General features: G+C 39.2%; 1 protein-coding gene across 9 annotated transcripts in view; it reads right to left on the bottom strand.

Moving 5' to 3' along the window:
• Positions 1 to 18,200, bottom strand: part of SPATS2L (spermatogenesis associated serine rich 2 like) — a 139,502-nt gene that overhangs the window by 58,361 nt on the left and 62,941 nt on the right. For 3 of the 9 annotated variants that reach the window (XM_062579406.1, XM_062579405.1, XM_062579407.1), the window contains exon 2: positions 8,088 to 8,160. The exons of 4 other annotated variants lie outside the window; for them this stretch is intronic. The gene's annotated coding sequence lies outside the window, so the exon portion shown is untranslated. Of the gene's footprint in view, positions 1 to 6,375; positions 6,407 to 8,087; positions 8,161 to 18,200 lie in introns of those variants that run through there. 2 more of the 9 variants (XM_062579409.1, XM_062579410.1) reach the window with 2 other exon arrangements.

Below are 18,200 nucleotides of genomic sequence, written 5' to 3'. Positions count from 1 at the left end.
CTCACTATGCCACATTCAGAAGCTATGATAAACCACGAAAATGTCAAAAAATCTGAACTGCAATGAGCTGAAAAGTCTACTAACAATTTGTTGTTTCAGAGTAGGAAAGTATCAATCCATAAAAATTAAAACTTCTTCAAAGAATGAGGAGTCCCTCTCTGCAAATTGATCCTACAAATGTTTATTTAATCAAAGTGAAGCAGCTCAGATGACAGAGATCAAGAAAACTCACCTCAGTAGTCCAATGAGAGGGGAATATCTCCAGCATACTGATACTGAGGATCAAGTGTCTGTTCCAAATCATTTTCCAAACCCCTAGAATTGTGCTTTAACAGCTGGGTCATCTTCTGAAGTAGGAAGAAGGGGAGTTTCTCTAACTATTTTTCATCTTACCTTCAAAGCCACATGTAATTAACTAGCTCCCTAAAACCAATCAAGAGCCAGTAAAGGCATTTCCCCATTCTGGGAATTCAAAGCCAAGAATCCCAGCACCACTCCATCAATACTGCAGCTGCCAGTGACTGCTCAGGATAAAGCAGCAACTGATACAACTCCTGGGGCCGTTCACTTCAGGGACTGTGCCCTGTGGCTCTATACTGTTCCTGTTCCGCAACAGGGAGTCACAAGTGGATCACACTGCTGTGCTCCCAACTTTGCCGAGGGCTGATAGCCTGCCTTCTGCTGGCTGGCATCCTAGAGGAGCATCTAAAGAACGTAACTCTGTGATTCAGCATAAACTGGAGGCGTCTAAAGTTCCTGGGATTACTACATGCATCTCACTAGCACAGCCAAGCACAGATTGGAATAGCTGCATTCAGCTACACAGATAATAAAATGGTCCTCTTTGCTATACAGGAAGGAGGGATGGGGGATTTGGAAAGAGTATTTCTTTCAGTATTTCAGAAAAAAACAGACTGAGAAAACTCACTTTCCACAGCAGTGCTTGTCAAAATAAACATTACAGTCTTGCTCCTCCTCAAGTGTCTGAAGGAATCTTGCCAAACATACTGATAAAGAGCACTGAAATATTAAAATACAATCTACCAAAATTACATATTTTCATGAACCCTCTGCAAAATCCAAGAAAGTTAATTTTCAATTTTTACAAACTGTGCATTATCTTTTAAGTCGTTCTTGGCAGGTGCTCGAGTCATTAAAAATCATTTACATTGGCTCTGATTTTTAACTTGGAATGGCATGCCAAGAGACAGTGTATATTAATTTGTTTCTGCGGTTGCACAAATGTGGACTACTAGAAGACTGTGGTATGGGAATGATAATGCCAAAGTATCTAATGCTTTGCCTCAAGTCACAGTGGTTTCTCTAAAAACTAAGAATAGAGGGACAAAATTAAGTGTTAAAAGGGGTTCAAATTTACACTTGTTTCAGACATTCAGAAATACAATTATCACATGGCATCAAGTTTCAACCAGCTAACTGCTACCAGATCATTAAATTCCTATAATCTCAGAATAAATCTTAAATTCAAAGAGATACTCACATTTTCAGCCTTCTTTCACATTTTTAATCTTGTATCAAGTGTTGTGGGTCTGCACTGTCTTTCCTCCTCCCTCCCTTTCACATCTCTTCGAATACACAATTTACCAGTTAGATGTACAGGGCAGATTCTCAGCAAATACAAGCTGAAGCAATTCCTTTGAATTCAAGGAGCTATGCAGATGGATTTACACCTGCTGGCCGCTGGGCCCAGAGGTCAGCACTGCAGAGCTACCCAGCAGAGCTCACCTCCACAGCCATAAGAAATACAAAGGAATCTCCAGGCAGCAGCATTTTGAACGCAGCTGCCAGAGCCTGCAAGGAAGCCCCGCACTCATAATAAAAGTGGCAAGTTTATGGCTAAATTTGGGAAGGGAAGAACTTTATCAGTATTCATTAAATGTACTTTACTCCAGAGAGTACTTTCAGAATCCTTTTAAAGCCAGATACTCAACTAGAAGCAAGAAAGTCCTAAAGAAGTCTTACACAGCTATGCCTCAGGTGACTAAAGTGTGTTCAAAGAATATGTAAACATACTTCATGAGTCAGTGAAATTATGTATATGCTTGAAAGTAAGTACTTACTGATTTAAATGTACCAGAGTAGTTTGAACCTTGCAAAACTGAGCACTGAAGTTAAAAGTAGCCTTTCTTTTTCTGAGTCACCCCATATAGGCCCTTTCATACAGATGTAAGTTTTCCCTTGAACAGTATTTTAAGTGAAGTAGATAAACATGTAATAAAAACACTAAACATTTCCTAGACATTCCTCTGTTAAAATGATGTGATGTATACTCCCGATAAACAGATGAAAGCCCAGCAATGTTCCAAAGTTAATAATATCCACAGAATCACAAACTATATCCAAACCTTAGATTTAAAACAAATGCTGGCCTTCCTCGCCTCCCCCAACCTCCTATCCTCAAGAAGGACTTTGAACTGATTTCCTGTGTTAACAAAAGATATTCCTGGAAACAACAACAATACAGCATTAAACAAGCTAACCTATAATTACTTATTGTTCATTCAGTCCTTCAACCTACTTGCTCTTACATATTAACAAAGTGATTATTACAGTATCTACTGACTTCAAACTGCACTTCTTTATAGAAGGAAAACAAGAAATCAATTATTCTTTCCAGTAGCAATCAACACCATCTAGGTTTTGCTATTCACAGGGATGTCAAAATTAATTGTAAAAGTACAATTAATCAATGCAGACTGTGCACTGCCAAAAAGATACAAAGGCTCCACAACCTGTCTTTTCCTCTCGTCGGGAGACAATCCAGAAAACTTCTTTGCCTCTGGAGGCCAAAAGCATGTGAAGTGCTGCCTGGCACTTACCTAGGCAATGACAATCCTAGTGAAGCCAGCTGCTTGACTGGCCATGGAAATGAACGTGACATGAGGACAACAGATGGACCAATTTTATCAACAGATAAAAAAAAAAAAAAAAAAAAAAAAAAAAGTTCTGTTCTTCCTTTGAGAAATACTTCAGAGAAAGTAGTGGCATGCTTTATTCTGAGGGTGTTCTCCCAGGCAGGTAAGACCAGTTACATACACAACACGGATACATACGCTAGAGTATTTTTCGGTTTGTCTATTTTTGTCCATTAAATGGAGGTGATCTTTGGCACGTCACAATTAACAAATTCGTAAAAAACTGTGGCATATTACAAGATCTTTACTTTGCACTCAGTGAGAAGAAATATTTGAACAAATCTTTGTAGAATAAAATAACATATTATTTGTTCCACAGCATCTGAAACGAGGGCCTCACTGTTCAAAAGTATCAAATTAAGCTCTAGCAATGCCCTACATACTGAAAAAGTCAGGTACTGAAGTATGCCATAACTACATTTCTTGGGTACTAAAACATGGACAGCGGCACTTTCCAGACAAGAAATGCACGAAAAGGCAGGTTTTATATAGGGACTTCACAACAGTCTTACCTGCTAAATCTTCATTCCCATCTCTGTTTATTAGCAGTGTTACAACAGCACTTAGAAGCTCCCATGTATTGCATATAAGCATAGGCAAGAAACTGTGCCAATTCACTGAGTTAGCATGCTAAGCAAGGTAAATTTTCAGCATCTCAACTTAATCTAACCATTCTGAAAGCAATAATAGCTGATATAGTACATTGAACTAGTTGGGAATTTTTCAACAGGCTTTTTGTTAGGGGGGAAAAAATGTTATTTTGTCACAATTTCAACATTTCTCAGAAACATCTGCTGAACAAAGCTTCTCCAAAAAGCAAGCTGAACTCCCTAAGAGCCAGATATCCTTCTCCACAGAGCCCAAACCATGACAAAATGTGGGATGAGTTAATAAGTTCAGCTCATCAAAAAAGGAAGTTACAGTGTTAGGGAAGTCAGGGAATCACATCTGAACACTGTGTTGATTGTCAAGTAAGGCCAGTCATATCTTTCATTTATCTAGAGGCATCTCAAGTAAAGACAAAGGTGATTCTTAAGCAGCTGATCTTTGAAAATCTAAGAGTATTTTCATGAAACCCTGCATAAAATTAGCAACTTCATTCATAAAGAGCAATCACAGCAGTCATTCTGAACGACTTCTCTCTGTAGCAAAACCACACAGTCAGAACTGCCACAAACTCACGTCCCTAATTTAGCCACATACCAAAACATGAAGCACTGTCCCTGCAGACAGCAGATGTGAGCTGCAGCTACATTCTGTGGTTAACATACAGCTCTACTGCTGGCATCCATAGATCCAAGGATTTTGACCAAAGAGAAGCTGGCTTTGTAGTTGCTTAATATTTGGACTTCCCTCTCCAACAAGGAACAAGAAAGACCCATGTATGAGAAATAATTTACTCAGGATGAGATTCTGCTCCATTAGCTATCTTTCTTAAACATGCAAAATTCCCAACAGTGTTGACATAGGGAGAGCTGAATTTTATCCATCATGTATTTTCCACGGATTCTGCTCGCTCATTGAGACTAGACAGTCTAGCCACCTTGCTTGCAATGACAGCATAGCAAACAGGGAATGTTTTGGCTCTTTTCCCTCTTCTTAAACTGCCTGACTGTGCAGTTAGAGAAAAGATACAAAGAGTCTTTCACCATCTTATCCCCATATACACCCTGCTTTTGGGCAGGGCACAAATTACAGCCTTAGTGCTCCTTTCTAGCTGAACACACGCTCCATCCTACTGCCTTCAGAGAAGGTGTTTTTTCCTCTGTCACTGAGGATGAGAATACCCACAATTCTTCTAACATCCTCCAAAGAGGGACTAAAAGTGCAAGCTACCACTGCGCAATAAAAACTGTACCTTCTGCAGCATGAACCTTAGAACATATTGAAGAAATGCAACTCTCTCCTGCCTTCAATGTATGCTGCTTCTTTATGAATATGTTCACTCTTCCCATTTGTTCAAGGAAACTTTCATTCAAACCAGTGTTTCAGTATGTAACTGCTCAGGGCTTTTCAACAGCGTCTTTAATGAAGACATTCACTGTGTCAGGTGCTTACTGTGTGACCATTCAAATCCTGTAATGTCACATTTCTCCTGGGAATGAATAACATCCTGACCGACAAATCCAGTAACAGACTTTAAGAGTTTGAGACTTAAACTCTTACACTGAAACTTCTCATGCAGCTATAAGTTTGCCTAAGCCTTTGTGATGCTTTCACAAAGGAAAAATATATACACACACTGGCAATCTTTTAGTAATGGCTTGAAGGATCCTCAGAGCTGAAAAACCAAGAATTAGAGGACAAGGCTAGCATAATTTTTAAAATATTACCCTGAAAAAGTTTTCTTGAAGTGAAAGGACTGAGTTCACTGGGCTAAATTAAGCTGTGCTGACTTACAGCATCTGAGGATGAAAGGTATCTGCAGCACTAAGTCTCATCCAAGACTGTTGGGAGAGAGAAGCGTGTCCTGAATACTCCTCTTCTCTGGATGTACCTGCAAGATTCATGCTCAGACACAGAGTATGCAAAAATAAAGCCTGTCCTGCTTTAAGGCTAAGGTGTAACTGTAAGAAATGTGGAGTAGTAGTTCTTTCTTTTTTAAGATTGTCTGAGACCTTACTGTGGGTGCCATGAAGACATGAGGTATTTTGGAAGGATCTGGAAAACTGGAAAAGAATGTTATTGAGAAGGATGAGGAAACACCCAAAGGTTGAACTGGGTGCAATGCATCTAAGTGTCCCACTACATATCTGAGAATAGAGTACTGCTTGCAGACTAACACTGATTAAAATTAAAAACCCAGTCCAGCTTTTAGCATGTAGAAGCCCAAGTCCTGCAGTTACAAAAGACAACTGGTAAGATACAGAAGCCAAAAGAAGCCTCTAGTATATGCATGTGTCTCAGATGGGAACAAAATGCTCCAGAAATTAATTCCCTTACCTCAGCACAGTCCTCACCAAACACTGAGTCCTATGGGAGAGAACAGGACTTTCCATTCTTCTGATGCTGCTTGGGAGCAAGACAGGGATGATGGCTCAACCTCCCCCTACATACCAGCTGGCTGCACAACTTGTGTGTGTGCACACGCACATATGGTGGGGAACTGCATTACCATGAGACCATCACACAGCAAAGCGTAAAATTTCTACTCAGAGAACTGTACAAACTCCGTTGTTACATGCCCTTTTACACATCCTTCTCCCAAGCTTCTATCCCAATGATACCACTAGCTCAGAATCTTGTCCCCAAGGTTTCTTGCAAGGACAGTCCTTTGTCATTTTAGGGGCTCTACCAACCTACCTACTACTGCCACTCCAGGTATGTGATCTGGTTCACAAATTTAGCCCTTCACTAACTACCCAGCAACGTCTTTCCTGTTTTCAGAAACACTAGCTATTATTCTGATATAGAAGACCAAATACATCTGAAAAATTACCATTGTTTCACTGAGATGGCCGAAAGCCAGCACTGCTCTTCTGAGAAATTCCTGTGCTATATAGCATTTCTGATGAGTGCAGAGATGCTTCCAAGGATCCTGCTCTCCAGGCAGATCATCTCTTTCTGGTGGCTCGAAGTCTATTCAGAAAGACTGGAGGATTCATTTAGTTGTAGTAAGTAAAAGTCATAGCTATACGTGTAGTATTTCACCACATACTTGGCCACAATCCTTATCTGAAGATATATAGGAAACACTTTGGGCATCTGTATCTTCGTTTCTTCTTTCCTTTGAGGAAGTTACACAGTTCACAGCTACTGAGTTTAAAGTGTTAAACTATAAATTAACAAGAGATTGTTTCTATAAGGCCGCTTTCTATGAACACTCCACCATAAATAGCTTTGGAGTTCTGCCATGTAGAAACTATTTTTAAAAAGTTTCAAGAAAAAGAAAATAAACACTGTTACCACTCTACACTGAATAAATATGGTATGTGCAATCAAGGGCATTGGCAAATGAATCCTTCTTCTGCCTCTTATAACAACATCAGAGTATTTCACAAAAGATTGCATAGTCTATTTATCACCCCCACATCCATACTCAAGTGCAGGAAAGGAATCCTGCCATTTTATTGATGCAAAATTAAGGCATTAAATGATTCAAAGACTTCTCACAAAGCTATTGATAGGGAACAGAATCCAGATGTCCAAAGTTGCAAGTAAAATAAAAAAACCTTAAAGATATTTGAAAAAATGGTCATTTCCATTAGAACTACATAGAAGAATGAGGTCATTAGCTTTCTACTTGTCAGATTCTAGATTGGAACAATCTGCTGCTCATGTTTTCCAATATGCTGGACAGAGAGAGACTGGCTACTTTCAGACACAATAGCAAAAGGAACTCTTGATATGTTTAAACAAATGTTTTCCAAAACAAGTGACAAAAAACACTGCATTCAGGCCACCTCTGGACTGTGGTGATTACACAGACCTACTTTCCTGATATTTTATTCCATTTTGCTATCACACTATGGAGCTGTCATTTACCAAAATTCTCTGACCATCATCTTGGGCTTTACTTTGTATAGGACAAACTCATAATACCAAGTCAGCAGAATTTTCAGTTGCAATCCATGATATGCCTTCACAGCAGTTCACACAATCAAAATGGATCGTAGGACACAGTAGGACAGTACAGTAAGAACTGATCAACCTAACAACACAGAGGCAGAAGCTAAAGAAAGGGAATTTATCCAGAGTGGTGAAAGGTATGGTCCACAAGCAAAATAGAAATCAGAGCTGCTTTCAAGATGTTCCAATAGGCTGTGCTGCTACAGTGAAAGAAGCCCTCAAAATTCCTGTCTTGTTGCACTAATGGAACATACGAAAAAAGCAGAAGTACCCTCCGTTTATTATCATCCATCACACGTACGCACAATGTGAAAGGAAGCACAATTACCCTCCAATCTCTTGTGTCTTTGTAAAGAGGTCAAAGCTGCAGGGTAACAAATTCAGAAAGCACTACTTTTTCAATTGTTGCATTTGCTATTTTTTCCTGTAGTCACTGTAGCATGTGACATTGTGATCAGCTCTAGCACTACAGCTCAGCAATGAACTTGGTTGTAGAGGATAGGTTGAAAGTGTGAATTACGAGTTTCCGAGATAACTGTCACATAATGATTAGTGAAGAGAAATAAAAAAAAGTTATCTCACCACTATGAATGACTCTAGTTTCTGTTCTTACGTTTCTATCCTCTCCAAGAGGCTGTATCCCCTGCAAAGACAACTGAAAGCGAAAAAGAATGTTATTAGTGACTTTACTTCTGTGCTTCCTCCCTATAGACCTTTCTCTCTCTCTTTTTTTTTTTTTTTTTTTTTTTGGGGGGGGGGGGGGGCAGGGGAGAGAAGAAACCCTCATCCTTTTAGTGCTATGGCCAACATGCAGGGGTGCTGACAGATGCTTTTTTCAATTTTTACAGAGCTTGTCTTCACTGCCATGGGAGGTTAAGCAATAGCAAGGCTCAGGCAATTAGCTGAATTCCTGATCACATATAAATACTCTCAGATAAAATGAACTTAATTTTAAAGTGAACTCAGATTTTAAACTCAAGCTAGCCATCACATTGGGATGATCAGAAGAATAAATCTTAAGTGATGCTAACAGCTTTACCCATTAATGCTAGAGGGCTGTAGGTGCAACAGTCACAATTAACTCACTAGTTACTAATCCAGTCCCTCTGAGCAGCACCAGTGCAGTTTCACTGTGCAGTCATTCTCCTCTAAGCAACATTATCTCAAGAACAGTAACTCAGTGGGAGCAAGGGCAAATCCAGATAGTCATGCTAGCAGTTTGCCTACAGTACAAGGCCTTTGCCAATTTGCAAACAGATATTCAGAGGAATTCTCCCCAAAGGTGAACACACACAACCACACAGACAACTATGCATCCATTTACATCTGCATGCACACACAAACGAACAGAAACCAGTTTCCTGATTTCACTGGAAGGAAAAAAAAAGTAATAGGTAGTTTTATCCTCCCTCCTGCAATTACAAGGAGAAAGAAGTTATGGGCAAGCCTGGGATGTAACTATATATGCCAGACAGGGATATTCCTTCCTAGTTACCACCTGAGTCACATACTGGTCCTGGTTTGCTCAGGAACAAGATCTGCTTAGCAGTTCCTCAACTAACCCTAAAAGTGTAATGTGACATTTCTGAGCATCTTGTGTGCAGACATCAGCCTCTGTTAAGCCAGTATAGCTGGTCTGTCTTTGCAAATTACTTCTTCTGTATTAGAAAATACTTACTCTTCAGTATAGACAAGAAATGGATGACTGCTGTCATCCATCTTCACTCAGTTTATCCATATGGAAACTACATCTTCTGCCAAAGACCACAGTGAACTTTTGGACAACACAAGTCCTAACAGAGCTGCAGCTTTTATTTTAAAATGGGGTAAAAAGTTCTTAATTCCTTCTGCATCTGAAACAGCCCATTGTTCCCCAAAGCACTTCATCTACCAAAGGCTCTCACAACACAGACTCTCACAACTTACATCCCAAAGTCCCTTGCAATCTAAACACATATTTCTGCATGGATTGCTGAATCACAGTTACGTTCAAAAATCAAAGGGATAAATGAAGCAATTTAAAATCTGATGCTCTGACGAAGAAATACAAGTATGCATGTCAACAATGTTAGAAAGCACTTCTGGGGACTGGAATCCACCTAACAGTTACAGATTCATGAGCAAAGTAGAGGGGCTGGAAACCTGGAGAGGAAGTGTGCCCACTTTGATGCCCCTTGGGTAGCATACCCTGACCAGGGCTCTTCATTCCCTTTGAAGAACCCCAGGGAAGAGCCTGAGAACAAGGAAGACTATGTATCCTTTTCATCGAGTGAGTGTACGGATTAAGACTGCAAAAGAGTAAGACTCTTAATGGTTAATGCCTTTCTATTTCCAAAATAGCGACCTCTCTCTCCTTTCAGAAATGTTCATAGTCTGCATCAAGTATTTTTAGGATTTAAACGGAACAAACTATACATGCACATTACTCTACTGAGGTACCTGAGTGATTCTGTTATTCTTCCTGCAAAAACACTACCTTCTAAGCACCAATTTTGATCTTCCTCAACCCAAGCGGTGGGAGAGATTCCTCTCCAACTTCAGTAGAAAACTAAAAATTGAAAATCAAATGGGGAGAGGTCTACAACTTCAAAAAAATAAGCATTTTGTTTCTGCTCAATTAGTTTTTTGATGACTTCTGTCCTCTTGAATTTAATGAAATACTGAATAACCAAGTGGCAAGTAATCTCAAACAACCAAGTCTCAACAGACACCAGTAGAAAATTATTCAAGATAGAGTTGTAATTCTTGTAATTTTAAGGGCTGTCACTGTTATAGACTATTTTAAAAGACAAACGAATATAACAAAAAAATGGGACTCAAAAGTCTTCGCTTTGTGCATCGCTGTCTGTTAAAGTAACTAATGTGGTCAGCTATACATAACACACAAAACTGACAAAAAAGACGTCATACTGGATGTGGTAAAAGTTCTTTCCTTCCAAACAATACCACACCTATCTAGTCTGATCAAATGAGACGTAATACCTTAAAACATAAATGGATTTACATAAGACATCTCTCCATAATCTGACTACCTTCCTGACTCACCACTTTGTCCTCATTTTATGTTTCATGGCATATTATCAAAGAAAACATTACGCAGGAAATAATGACTCGAGAGGAGAAAATAAATTAAGAGTAAAGGTGCAACAATTAAAAGAAAACTTACATCACTTTTATTATCAAATACTGTAGCTTAAAGTCTGCAAATGTTTATAAGATAATTTCCCATCATAATGAAAGGTCAATTTTTAAGTGCCTTCATATTTTCAAACAAAAAAAGATTCTGAAGTAGAAATGTGTTGTGACACACACAGATAAGAATAGGGACTTGAAAACCAGTGGCCCATATCCATCAGTGGCAGGTATATGGTTGATGGAAAATAAAGGGTATATGTTCCCAAAGCCTAAGCCCCAATCACAGGCAGGAGATGCCATGAAATACGATCTCAAAATCTTCAACTCACTGTCCCCTCCTGCAGGACTTGAACAAAAAAGCAGCAGAGATTCAGGAATCACATTGCCAAACCTCACATCAAGCAGAGCTCAGTGTCAAACAACAGCATCAAAACTAAATGTAAGCCCATAAAAGCAGCAGAAGTAAGTGCTCAATACAGCTCTACAGCCTTGGAGAATACAAACTTCAATTCCTCCCATCTCAAACTCTGATCTTAGCATGTCCTTAATTCTAGTATGTAACCCATGACAAATACGAGCACCTGAACCAGCTATTAAGATGCAGTCTAGACCACAGGAGCTCTCCATAGAGATGTGGGCTTTACTAAATCTAGAGAGCAGAACCAAAACATAACATGAGTTGTATGACACACTGGACAGGAGTCCTTATCATACAAGAGTCATCTTGAGACTATGCAAGAGTAAAAGAAGTTGTTTGACTGTGCCTCTTCTGATGCACAGCCCTAACCCTAACTTGAACCTGAGGTTTTGTGATATATCTGTGACACAAATAAGCTGATAAACTAAACGCTCCCAACTCCACTGTAGCCCTACGAGTCTTCTAGATGCTAGCAGTAAACATAACCTTCAAATCTTCCATTCCTGAGGACATATCCTAAGCACAGTCCAAAAGGAATTTTTAAATATACACCTGTGATGAGGACTAGCACTAAAAGTAACTGAAGGTTATTTGACTGTCTCTATCAGCTCTCCTCTTTGCAGAAGCCAGCTATAAAATAATTTGGTCAAGTTCACCAGTCCTAAATCAAACCCTCAATTCGAAACATTGCTGCAAGTATCATCCTACATAACTCCTAATTTAAGCAGAATCCATGAGATCCTGCCTGCAGCAGGCCAAATGCAGAGAACTTAGATACTGCAGCAGGACTGAACATTAAAGTGAACAAAACACTCCATATTGTTAAATCCAAACTAACAGTAACACTAGTATAAGGAAGAGTGAAAGAGCTGAGTACTGCTAGCTTGCAGGGTCCAATGCTCACATTTAATTCTAGTGTCACTATATGTCACTGCTATATTTAATATTAAGAATAGGGTTTGCTTGAACTGAGAACGCTAGGTTTATTGCTGGAATTAACAAGCTGGAATCAGTGCTGGTAACACAGGACACAACAGACCATGGTTAGTTTTCATTCCAAGTATTTCTCTGGTGAGGTCACTGATGGAGCATCTAGTACCAGAAGCAAGTCTGCAGAAGTAGGGAGTCTTCAATCACATGCTGACGTGACGGAGCGCAGAGGACATTTGCGGTCTGCTGTTACACTAAGTGAGGGAGAGTCTGCTAAGGATTTTGGCACTGGTAGAAGATGAGGCCTAGCTGGTGAGTTGATCACACTTCCCTATTTTCACTGCCAATGCATAGCTATTTAGTGCATGGAAATGAGCCTGGACGTCTTTCCAGTCAAACCTTAGACATTCAGTCCCAACCGTATGCCCAACATGCTCCTTGTCTGTCACTGCTATACTTCAACGCTGTAGGAGATTCCTTTTTTTGCTTCTCAATATTTTGTCATTTAATAACAATAGCCTCCAAGGACGAGCTCAGCCTGCCTTTACTACTAAACTACCATTTTCTATCTTGTGAATCGCAATCTCTAAACTCCTACCGGAGAAGGCAGTGTTGAGGATACTCAGCAAGATCCTGCCTTCAAGAGTGAAATTCATATGAAAATTTACAATGTATGCTTCTCATTACAACACAAGATACACAAGACTATAAAGCAGCTTAAGCTCCTTGACTGAAATCCTCCTCTATCTGGGATTTGCCACATATTCTGTAGCAAAAGCAAATTTCACACTGATTTTATGACTGGGAAACAACTAAGTAAAAGCCGCACGACAAGACCAGCCCTCATCCTGGGCCAGACTTCTGCCCAGTGACACGAGTGGGACAATAATACCATAGTAGGGCAAAAGAGAGGATCCATGTCCAATATTGGTCCACCTGGGAATTGCAGTAAAGAACAGCTGTAACGAGGAAAAAAACCTTTAAAAGTTGTACAGTCTTGTCAAATGAAAAATTGTTCTTCAAGGTTCTCATAGCAGAGAGCAAGCAGTGCAATCAGATGTAGAACTGGCACTGCTTCTGCTCCAGCAAGCATGAAATAGCATAGTTTGAAGAATAAATATGTTCTGGAGCTTACTATTATTTATAAGCCTTAAAAGGCATAAATATCAAGAATCTAATCCTGTTATCCTATATGAAACTCCTCCTGGTCCTATGGAAACAGTGAGAGCTAGAGTTTCAGAATAAGCCTCAGACTTTATAAATACACTTTTTTACAAAACAAGTCCACACATAAATAACATGTATACACAAAGGTGTATTCCCCAAACACTGATTTGTCATTATTTTAGTCCACTGTTCCTGCTAACTTTAATGCTACTCAATACTTTCTTCTGAGAGCCTTAAAGGCCTAAGCCAGTTCTTGCTGACCTCCAAGAGAGCTGGAATGGACCTATAACATACACGTGATAACACTAGAAATTCAACGCTGCATGGTTAAACAACTAGTTTAAGACTGATTTCCTGTCCAGCAAGACAGCTTCACTGTCAGAAGCACTGTAATCTAGAGAACCCCCAAGACAGTTAGAGGAATGATTTGTGAGCTTTGTTAAAGCAGTAGCACTCACACAACTAGCATAAGGCAACATTTAAGTTCTGCTTGCTTCCCACACTTCCTGTACTTCTGATAGACAATGATAGATTCTTTCACAGCTGGGCACATGTTTTACTTGGATATGGTTATTTTTCCTCAACCTCTGGCTGACTGCCAAATACCTCTAATTACTTTAGTTTCCTCCATTCTTTGAAACTAAGAGATTCTGGAACCCACTCCAGGCATACTGTTAATGATTCTAGTAGATTTACAGAAGCTCTCTGCTTACTACTTACCAAGAAACTCATTCATATGTAGGGATTTTGGAGAAGATTTATTTTGTGAATTAGGTTTATTAGAAATTTGTATACCTATTTGTAACATATCAATAGACTTGCTGTCTCATGCTTGTTACCTTTTTGAGTCTGAAGATGACAAAGATAATACCTCTCATTTTGTGGAGATTTGTCTGTGGAGCAGGGAAAATAACAGAATAGCTGCTCAGGTACCTATACTTTGTTCAGTCTCACAGAGTGTCTGTGTAATTTGCCAAGATCACCTAATTGGATTCAAGAGGAGAATTTTCCTCCAAATAAATGAAAACACCTTCTAAGGTCAGAAGACGGCTTGTAAAGCTAAGTTTAGTAATATTCATAAAATCATATGGGATTCTCAGCCAGATGGTTCTCCACAATAGTTCATTATTACTAAACAAGATATTCCTTAACACAGTCTAAGCTAAGCATTTGCCCCTCTCCCTTACCTCCAAGGAATGACACATACAAAGTATATCCATTAGATTTACTGCTTCCTCAGGTTTTTCAGGCAAGTAAAGCAACAAGGCAAATCTCATCCCTGCTTCTCCTCTAACAGATAATGTCACAGAAAGATGCTCTGTTCCTTTTATATCCCAGTTAGAGTTAGCAATGACATAAGCCATTATTTGTTATCTTGCATTTTCAGTAAGGATTCTAGCTTCTGAACTTGAACTTAGAGGGTTACCAGCCAAAAAGTCCATGAATTTGTGCACAATCCTAGTAGTAGTCTAATATACTGAAGAAACATTTTAAGTAGAAAGCTCCTGTGACTAGCCAAGTGGAATACTCGGGGGCGGGGAGGGGGGGAGGGATCATTAAAGAAGCCATGGAGGATTTACAGTTTTGTTTTGTTTGGATCTGTACAGTAGCCCAGCCCATAAATAGAAACCAGTTTTTACATTTGCTTTGCTTTATTTGAGAGTTGTGGGAATGATGGTAACCAAGCAACATCACAGAGCTGGAAAGCCCTGCTTGAGACAATCACTTGTACCCTCATGAGCCCAGATACATTCAGTGCCTACAGGAGCTATGGGGTTTCTGTTTTCACAGACTTCAGGGGCCAGTGAAGATGCTCAGAAGAACAAGAAAAAGATTCTCTACAATCTGTAGGCTCCTACAGATTTCCCATGCCTCTGTGAAAACTGCTTCCCTCCTAACTGAGTTCTGCTACCCCTTGAATCTATTGCGAGTTTTATTTCCCATTTTTGTACACCAAAAGGCCAATCTGCCAGGAAAGCTTGCTTTTACTGAGGTTGAAGAACTCTCTAAAATAACACATCTCAGATAGGCTAGGCACTGACAAGTTAAAAATAATCTTCACAGATTTATTAGAAAGTTCAGAATGTGGACCCATATAAATTTAAGTATGTTAGTTCACACAGAACATAAGATTATGATTATTTCTAAAATAAGATCACAAAAAAGTGTAAGTAAGTTCCAAAAAATATCCACAATATCATTTTCTGGGCAGAAACTATTTTCTCACTCCTCTCTAGTAAACCAGAACAATTAAGTATTTTGCAGCTTCTACAATTAATGACAGCTGGAATACCTCATTCTCAACTGAAATGCAATCACCACTGTTTTCAAACCGGCACATCCTCAGCGTAACCTTTCTTTGGCTTCCCAACAAAAGGACAGAAATTTTTGAAGTGAGTAGTGCTTCACATTTTGTGCAGTTAGCTGAAATCAGTTTTGCCCTCACTCTAAAATAGCAGTTTTTTCCCAGCAATTTATAAAAGCAATTCTTTCAACTAAATCATACAGACAATTTCTAAATACTGAAATACATACATTGACCTAGTTGTATACATTTCAAGGTATACTTTTTTGGTCAGGATATGAATATATAAACCAGACTTTTAAAAAGTTTAAGTGATTTGCTTATCTAAACAAATAGGCAGAGGAAAAAGTACCTCTGGATATACATGCTTTTAATTGAACGAGAGTAGACAAAGAAGGGTATCTGCTAAACATGACGGATAGTGGATACCGCATTGATGTTGTGGATACGGAGTTTATGCTGCAATTTATAGACAGCATTATAGCAGCTAAGTGCCACAGGTAAGACAGTGAGATCAGTACTAAAAACAACACCATATAGCTATAGCAGACATGTGCTTAACACACAGAACAAACAAACATAAATATTTATTTATAAAAATAAATATGGAACTTATAGTGGACTAGTAGACTCAATCTTTAGGAACAGGTTTACAACTTTTCCTTTCTTAGACATTATTATAGGTTAATCCTAATTGCTAGAGACAGAAAACCATTTCATCCTCTCAGTCCAGGCTGCAACAGGCAAAAACACATAATGCTGAAGTATCAGCAGAGGTGATACTGGATTTTAGTGTGTGCTCCAAATATCAAAGACTGAAATAAGTAAGAACACCAATAAACCCCAACCATGTACTGCACCTAGAAATGTTTCCCCCAAATTAAACTGGAATACAGTGATTAGGGGGCTTCAGAGGATCTCGCCTCCTGTTGACCTTTCTGTGCTTATCAAAAAATATCAGATCAGGAATGTGAAAGCTGAAACGTTCCATCAATAGTGTATCATGCCAGAAATCTACAACATTAAGTCTGCTTTTACAACAACGTAACTAGGCATGAAGCCCCCTGAAGGAGATGGTATCTCCTGGGAATCCTTCAAAGTCCAGCAGAGGGATGTCCATTGTGCACCACTCATCAGAACAGCAAGTACCATGTCCCCCTGAGGGAGCACCAGCTGCAGGGCCAGGAATACAACAGCAATGAGATCCTCAAATCTGGTTCCCTCTCACTCCTTCCTAGATGACCTAATCTCTGGAATAAAGGAGGACTGAGAGCTCACAGCCAGCTATTGTATGAGCTGTTTCACACGCTTCTTTCCTCCCAGACACTCCTGCAAGAGCTGAGCACAGCTCAGTGCAATTGCTTCCAGGAAGCATATGCTCTGGGTTTTAACAGCATAGAGATCTTGGAATTAGAAATGTTCCTTCTAATATCAAGCTCTACTCCTCACTACCTTCCTTTTAGGATGGGGAAACATCGTCTTTTCCTGTTCCATATAAATTCCAAGAACGGGATTATAGTGAACCTAAATGAATCCTGAAACCAACCTACAAATGTAAATACAACTCTAGACTCTTCTGAAGTTTTAACAGGAAGGAGAATCAAAATTACCCAGAGGATCTTGATCAACTCAGTCATAACTAACAAAAACTCACTCCCATGTGGAATTTCACACCACAAAGCATGCAGAGCTCTCACAGCCTTGAGACAGAAGGCTCCATGAAACACTAATTTGTACGTCAAAGCAGTTATTTCATGGGAATGACATAAAAATAGCACAAAAAAGCTGAAAAGTTTGCTCCAAACTTTGCATGACAGAATTTACTGTTTCTTCGATGACTTGAAGTATTTTGGCCTGGACTTGAAGAAAAGGTTGTTATAGTCTTTTACTCATGGAAGAATTTGGCTAAAATTAAGCAAAAAAATATCACTTTTTTTCTGCTGATGAGTTTGCATAAAGTGAGTGACTGCTGGTAAAAATACCAAAAGCCTCCAGGGAACTCAAATATACCATAAGCTAAAGGAAATTACAGTTTGGCCCAGTCTGCTGGCACAGTACTCTCAGTATGTATCATTTATTCAGAATTCTAGTCTGTATTTGTTCTCCTGGGAACAAATACGTATTTACTGCTGATGATGTGTCCCAGGAACTGACACCTCAGCCCCAGCAAATGACTTGGTACCTCTGGGTCAAAGTGCCTTTGATATATCAAGAGTCAAGTTTGCTTCAGCAACATCAACTCACCCACAAGACACAGTCTACATACTTTATGGTATAGTTAAAAAAGAAAAAAAAAGTAATGTTACCTACATTTCATGAGAAAAAGTTGCATGGAAAACACCACCTGTGTGTACAGTGTTTGAGCTACCCTTTCCAACCTTTACTTTGGGAACTGACTTCCACTTGTTTCAGATTAGTAAACTCAACAGTACATTGATGTTATTTTTTTCATTTTATTTCTTAAGAATTTTGCTGGTTTTAAGGGAGAAGTGGGCACAATAAAAAACAAACAAATATGGCTTCAATCTATCTAGCTTGTTTTTAGGGTTTCCAGGGTATATAACTACATAGTGTATGCTCTGCTCACATTACTGATGAAATCAAGTTAACAGAATTCCTCATATAGAATATGGTCCTCAGTAGGAAAATCTGAGGCTTTCACATCTCAGCAAATAGCTTAACATCCGTATCTGCACACTTGACAAACACTCCCTGACCACTGCTTTGATCAGCTGATATG

Source organism: Rhea pennata, chromosome 6 (genome assembly GCF_028389875.1).
Source record: "Rhea pennata isolate bPtePen1 chromosome 6, bPtePen1.pri, whole genome shotgun sequence".
NCBI classification, from domain to species: domain Eukaryota; kingdom Metazoa; phylum Chordata; class Aves; order Rheiformes; family Rheidae; genus Rhea; species Rhea pennata.
The sequence above is the reverse complement of the archived record's forward strand: the minus strand, read 5'-3'. Positions and strand labels throughout refer to the sequence as shown.